General features: G+C 50.5%; 2 non-coding genes across 2 annotated transcripts; one reads left to right on the top strand and one right to left on the bottom strand.

Annotated features, from left to right (window-relative positions):
• Positions 1-2,323: 2,323 nt before the first annotated feature.
• Positions 2,324-2,397, bottom strand: TRNAR-ACG (transfer RNA arginine (anticodon ACG)). Its single transcript has one exon. It is a non-coding gene; the product is annotated as a tRNA-Arg (tRNA).
• A 2,051-nt stretch (positions 2,398-4,448) lies between these two features.
• TRNAH-GUG (transfer RNA histidin (anticodon GUG)) lies at positions 4,449-4,520 on the top strand. Its single transcript has one exon. It is a non-coding gene; the product is annotated as a tRNA-His (tRNA).
• Positions 4,521-7,330: the final 2,810 nt, after the last annotated feature.

The raw sequence follows: 7,330 nt of genomic DNA, 5'->3' as shown, positions 1-7,330 counted from the left end.
CAGCATACACCAGAGCGGTAGCAATGCATCACAAGAGCGACAGAACCGGTACGTAGGTTTAGGGCAGCAGGAGCAACGGGACAGCAGCGACAGTAGTGTCAGAATCCCCGTAGTGTGCCGTATATGACAAGGCGGTTTCGTAAAAGTAGAAGCAGGGTTAAGTTGAAAGAAAGGGCGCAGTATGTGCAGGAGGTACAAGAGGGTAGACACACTGGTAATCAACCCGCAGCACTGGTGCTGCGTGCACCACAGAAGCAACAACATTCTTAGGGCGGTATTACACAAATCACATCAGCACCGGCAAAGTAGCAGCACCACACCGTAGCGTAAGTCTCTCCTGCCGACGTCCTAGTTCTGTCCGCCGCAGCAGCATCTCACACTGAGCGTTTGGTAGGGCGTTACCGAGCACTCGCAAAGTCTTATTTGAAATCTCGTCAACGACGCTCAAAAAAAAAGGGGTAGCCGGTGAGACTATATAAGACTGTAGAACTTCGTCTACCAGAGCAGACAATTCGTCCTCCAGACAGATGAGTGTATACACCGCCATCTCCACCTATAATTTACGTCCTGCAACCAAAACTATATACATCTATAAACGTTCGAAGACGTCAACACCAGGCACTTAACGCGTATGTGTGCCCACTGCCCGGAAAGCAAACAAGCTAAGCCCATTTTCGGTCCGGCGCACAGGCAGCACCAGGGCGGAATTAGTCTGTCAACGTTAAGCAAGAATTGTGTGCGTATTTTTTCGTGTAATTAGTGATAAGCGCTCTTCTGTGCACGTTTTGCCGGTGAGAAGGCGTCCGAGAGCACAATTACAAAGCACTGGAGACCCACACTCAAACAGACGTATACCTGCGTGTGTCGACATTCTAACAGCAAGACGCACGCCGTGAGCCAACCGAACTATGCGCAGCTCGTCCACACCGCGCCCAATTTGACGTTTTTAGCGTGCGCAGGCTGCAAGCACATAATGCCACACCTATACTGACGAAGCGGCAGACTGTAGTCTGTTGCAGTGGCGGCCCTTGAAAGAACATATAACTCTCTGAAGATACTGCGCTTTCCCCGCTAGATTTCTCCACTGCCTTCTTACCCTGCAAGGCGATCCCCTTTGTTGACACAGTCCGCTGCAGGCGCTGGTGTCCGGAGCAGCCAGAGTGCTGCTCTGCGATATCAGGCACGTAGGCGGTGTGCGCAAGTTGCTTCGTAGATGCTTCCACTGCCCCTCCGAGGAAATCGAAGGGGCAGACGTTAAGTATGTATGTTCGAGCTGCAGTCGTTGCCTCACTTCGAGCGAGTTGATGCACTCGTGAGGTATACTAGACTAGACTTCGGTTCGTCAGTTGTTCTGATACGAACCTGTGGTAAGCCATGTCTGTCGGGTGGGTTGATTTCTCTACTTACAACAGTAGATTCACCACTAGTCGTTCGCGGACAGTGCAGCTCTCACGATGTGTGCGCGCCCGATAAATGGAACTGGAAAAACTCATTCTTGCACCGTAGCAGAAAAGGCAACAGCCAAAATCTTGGCTGATGCCGGTCTAACATCTGTCAGAAACTACTACAGCTGCAACTCGGAGGTTGACCTTCCTAACGTTTTCGAACACTTACTAAGACAGGATTCCATGCGACCCTCATATGCAGTTACAGCAGTTATCCCAGTAGGAGCTTGAAATTGCTTTCGACTCCGGCTGCGTTGAAGACGGTTTCTGAGATTTTTTGTGGCGGACAAGGCATATGTTTAGGGTATTGAGCTTCACCAAGGACGCCAGGCTAGCACCTCGTTTTCAACCGATACATGTCTGCGGCACAGACAGCACTGATTTCGGTGTGGAGCGAAACGTAGCGTGTTAGTAGTGTGGAAGTTTCGAACACTCTGGAATAGGCGAGTGATACTCATTAAGACAGAGCACCCGCTTGCAAGGACTAGCGGAAACAACGTGGTTTTTTCAGGTAGAAAATCCAGACACATCCTTTCTTGTTGAAACCGTCACAAAGATCGTGTACCAAGATCAAGCTGCATCGCACTCCACGTTCCTCTGATGTACAGCTAGCACAACGTTTGAGATGACATTATTACGTCCTTCTTAGCACTAGCGTATATATACATGCAGACGGCCCGATATAGAGAAACCCGTAAGCATACAACATTGTGCGTGAAGACATCGTGTAAGCATGGAACTCAGTGCTGATAAGCCCAGAAACGCCGAGGAAAAGCGTTTGTACCGGTTTTTGGCAGAGTTATATACGCATAAGTGACGAACGATAGAGCGGTAGATTGATAAACAATTGTGTAAGCCACTGCTCGCAGTTAAATAACTAGGCCGAGCAGGATTCGAACCCACGACCACCCGATCCGTAGTCGGGCATTCTATCCAACTGAACTATCGGCCCTGCAGAACCCCGAATCTACAAAACTATCATCCGTGAAAATACCGCGCCCACCGCTGCCACCGACGTGCTTGGAACATCACCCAGCACCATAGAGGACTTCCCGGCACAGCGTATCCTCCGTAAAATTATCCGACTCTGAACGGTCAGAAGGGCCCCTACTCCAGCTCCATGGTGACGTTTTTTTCGCCCACGTTGTACGTTTTCGAATTTGCCGTGGCAGAGGTACATGCAAATGACACACCACCTAGAAACCACTACACTATTGGTACATTTGTTTATCTAGACATCAGAAGACCACTATCGGACGGCAGCACGCAAGGATGACGAGGGAGTCTCGAAGTCGCAGAAAACCGTGTGTTTGCAGCACTTGTTTTCCGCTCCTTGTAATCAGCAGTCCTAACCACCTTCGCCCGCCACTAGTGGTACAAGCGCGTGTGCACCCCCTCTTTGATGCAAATCACAGCGGCCTTCAATTTTTGATCGAGAGCATGCACTGCCTTCAAATCGCCACGTAGAGGTATCAGGAAAGCGCAGACAATTGTATTGCTAGTCGCAATGTACTGTTGTGCTAACGAATTGGCTGAAGGGACGGGTGACCTGGCAAATGGCTAAGGTGCGGCTTAGTGACTACATCTTTGTGTAGGTTTACGGCTACGTCGCCTACTTTAGGAGAGAGAGGTGATCAGGATTCCAAGGAGTCGTACGTAAGAGGAGATTCAGCTCAGCGCACTAGGACTGGAAAAGCCTAGCCAGTATTCCCCACTTTGTTGTCTTTTTACGTGTGCAGGCGGCCCTGCACCGAGCTCATATAGTCTACACCTGCGGCGATTACTGCATGGGTTTCAAGAGAAGCGGATCGGTCTAGCGGAGTACGTGGACGAGCTCGCACAGGCAAGGTGTGTGCTGTGGTAGTTGGCCTGGGTAGTAGTTTTGGGTTATAGGTGCCCTAGTAGGTTGACGGACCTTTCAAGAGAAATGTGTAACATGGCAAGGCGGTAGTCGTAACAGTGTGAGCACGGGTTGTGGCTTGACTTACTATAGCGCGTCCTTCTGTGGTCGAGGAAGATTTTGGCAGCTCACAAAAAGAGCGAGCGACCTTTCTCGGTGGCGAAAGTGCACCGCCCCTAGCATCGCGGTGACAGGCGCACTCAAGTATGAGTACAACGTCGCGACCGTCACCCCTGCTAAACTGAGGAGCGTTCGTGGAAGACGGATGTGTAGCATACTCATTTTAAGGCAAGTCACGAGCGGAAAGGCCTATGAGTGAGTGATATGGGGATGAACTGGTGTCCGGCGGCGGGATGCCGTGTTAAGTGGGTGGGACCCCTTGCGTATAAGGAGGCACCTATATGACCTCGGTATTAACCGTCCGCATGTGCAGACGCGCAAGCATATAATTCCTGACGGCCGGGGACAGATTTACGCCTGTTGCCCCACTGCGCTTGATGCAGCAAAAAAAACTGGATGGTGTGGACGAGGGGTAGATTTAGCTTGTACCGGTACTTTAGTGGCTACACACAATGCCAACGCTATGAGCTACGCGACGATGTGCATGCCTCCGCAGAATTCCTGACGGCCGGGGACAGACTTACGCGTGTTGCCACACGGCGCTCGATGCATCAAATAAAACTACACTGTAAACGAGGGTAGATTTAGCTTTTTATCTGTACTTTAGTGATTACATACAATGCCAACGCTATGAGCTGCGCGACGATGTGCATGCCTCTTTCGCTCAACCTGAAGAAGGAGTGCATAAAACGAAAGCATTTTAGTTTGAAGCGGCGCTGAAGGACGTTGTGCGTGACGCAGCTCTATTGACACGAGCAGAATGTCACGTCGATAGAAACAGTTGCTTATGTAGACGCCTCCGAAGCTCTGCTGTACACATGTAATCGAGCAGGCAAATGTAGGGCGCAGTCCTCTAACTGGAAGGTGTATGATATGAGGCTGGGGTATGTCGATGCACGTGCAAAGGCTCGTCTGTCATGTGCTGCGTACAAGGCTAGGCTTCGCAGGTAGACCAAGCCTAGAACAGACAAACCATATGACTGGTCCGAATCGTCTAGAGGTTAGGACAACACGTTGTGGCCGTGTAGACCCAGGTTCGATTCCTGGTTCGGACAGCTTGTCTGAAGCGTTGACGTAATCACTAGTAGCGTAGACTTTCTTATCAGTACAGAGCACCTTCGAGGTATACTGCCGGCCTCCATCTGCGTTCCACTACATACAATCCCAGCTACACGTGGACACAAAGCTTCCACACCACAAACGGCTCCGCTAACACCGCAGCTCATGATAGAGAGCACCGGTTGTCATGTCCCATTACGCTGGGAGGTTGTCTTGAATGCAGTTGAACGGCTCAGTACAATGCAATGAAAACGCCCGGGTCCTTGTATTCCAAGATCCATCTCGTATTTGAGTAAAGATATGCTCTAGAGAGACACTCGAGAAGAGCGAGGGGCCCTACTCAGAAAACGCTGCAGTCCCGCGCAGAGCCTACAGAACTGCATACACAGAAGCAGCATAGCTGGTGCTTACGCGGACCTGCTAGCCACTGCAGTGCTACCGATCAAGATGGAGAAAGAAAAGATCCCTTATTTGTCAGCCTCTGCCCTCGCCGATCACACTATGGATCAGGCATAAAATACTCGCCCCTTAGAGACGACTTATTCGTGTAGAGATTGCCTCCCGGAAGACGACGGCATCCAACAGCACACAGTTGAAGCCACACCGGGCGATATACGTGGGATTGCCTCTGTGGGGACGTGCGCCACAATGAGCTGTAGCAGCACATACGACACTCCTCTGTCCTCTGGCGTCATTTAAGGCCGCCCCGCCACAAATAATGTGCATCGATAAGTCGGAAGCAGAGACCAGGGAAGTAGAAATACGTGCAGTTTCATCGGTCATCTACGTACAATGGATATAGAGAAATGTGTACGCATACTCTATAATCATTCATACGCATATATTTATTCCTAAGCACCTTTGTGTTTTGATCATCCGCACCCTCTTGGGAATTCGTTGCCTATACACGTGCGCGTGACACAGGCGAAGACAATAAGTCCCTTCGAAATTGATTTCAACCAGTCCACGGTGAACCGTTGTCATGGAGTTCGTAACGTGCTCGTTTAGAATCTAACATTGTCCTCGTATGATTCGATGCGCCGTATTAAACAGGCATCAAGAAAACTTGTTTGCAGGGGAGCATTTGCACATGGTTTGCTATGTATCATCATACACGCTGCATCCCCTAGCTTCAGACGTGTGTAGTTGAGGCGTACAGCAGACCCCATCGCCGTCAAGGAGCACGGTGATGGGTCCTGGCATCATAAGTACCAGCAGCGTGTGCATAAGCAGGTGGAGGCTGGGGAGTGACGTTGATGCAGCTTTTTCCAGATGTGCCTGCACACCGTTCCGCGAATACTTCATTAGATTGACCTAACGTCCGCTTCCTTTCCACAACCTCGGTCACCCAAAGCCTCAACAACATTCGTCCACCTTTCGTCTTCCACCGTGCACGTATGGCTCAAATTCCTGTACTATGCTCAGACTTTCGGAGGCTTTTCCATGTTGCAACTGATCTACCTGCTCTTCTGCAAAATGGAGCACAATAAGGCTGTAACGAGTGTTGCGGTAGCCACCGACAGTTTGCGGGATCGCCTGTTAGACTGACTGTCAAAGCGCGTCTTCTACAGCAGGGAGAATGGTTGTCTGTGCAGACTGTGCTTTTCAGGTACCAGCCGTGCAGGCGTCCAGTCGCCGCATAACATGGAGAATAATGCGTCCCTTCAGTACTACTACTGCACAACGCAAAGCAACCCACCGAGACAGCCCTGCAGCGTCGAAGACCGCGATGCCGCAGGCTGGCACTATATGCAGGTAAGCCTGCATTCGTAGTTTTTCATAAGATGAACATACATGTACTCACACCCGTGACGGTGGCGACGAGCGCGTGGGTACTTGCGCCTGCCGACATATGCAAACAGAAACCCCGAGGCACACACTTTACTTTATCATCCGTTTTTCACGAACAATCCAGGTGCATCGCTGACCCGGATAATGGACAGACCTGATGTGAACACACTTATTTGTGACCACCTTTACTTCCTCTTACTTCGTAACGAGTCCGTGTGTCCTGTAAGGTCCTAGCTACACATAATGCACACAGGCCGTCGGCCCACGTGCACGAAAAACGCGTATCGTTGGAGTCACAGACGTACATAGGAACGCATTATGAAACCACCGGAAGAGAACATAAACAAGACACACACGAATATGTGTTGCCAAGCCAAGATAGGGTCCTACGTGCGGAGAGCGCTCCAGCAGTACTTGATAATGGACACGCAGATGGATTCCCTCCTTTATTTGCAGAATCACCAGGAAAATACAGGCGTGCTTCTCTTCGCTAGCAACGAAGCGTTACCAGAAGACCTGTGTATCACTGCTCGTGCTGCTGCTCTCAGACACGCACCCTACTGCTACTGTAGAGAGGATCGTTGATTATTTCACTAACCAGCAGATGCACTCACAGTAGCGAATCCGGCGCCACTGGCTTTGCGGACCGCTGCACGAGAACGACGGAACGCACGCCAAAAACGGCGCCAGGTGTGAAGGCCGTGGTAGGGTGGTAGTTCAAAGTTGCCACTACCCTGTCATCTCACAGTGCATGATATATTCGGTTACCTTGCTGTTTAAACATCGCAGACATTTCTTGTGATGGTGCTATGCAGCCTATCACTGTAATAGTGATGCAGCGGTGCGACTATATGTACACTCTGCCAACAATGTGCAAAAGGTCTCTCATCCGAGGCTACTGCCACCTACTGAAGATCCCACTGTTAGTTATTGGTGGGAGTAGGCAGCGCCAGAAGTGGCTAGCCCCAGTACCATCTGTTACACTGTAGGCTCTGAGCGTTTTCGCTGCAAGAAA

The sequence above is a fragment of the Ochotona princeps genome, unplaced genomic scaffold (assembly GCF_030435755.1).
Source record: "Ochotona princeps isolate mOchPri1 unplaced genomic scaffold, mOchPri1.hap1 HAP1_SCAFFOLD_2770, whole genome shotgun sequence".
Lineage (NCBI taxonomy): Eukaryota > Metazoa > Chordata > Mammalia > Lagomorpha > Ochotonidae > Ochotona > Ochotona princeps.
The sequence above is the reverse complement of the archived record's forward strand: the minus strand, read 5'-3'. Positions and strand labels throughout refer to the sequence as shown.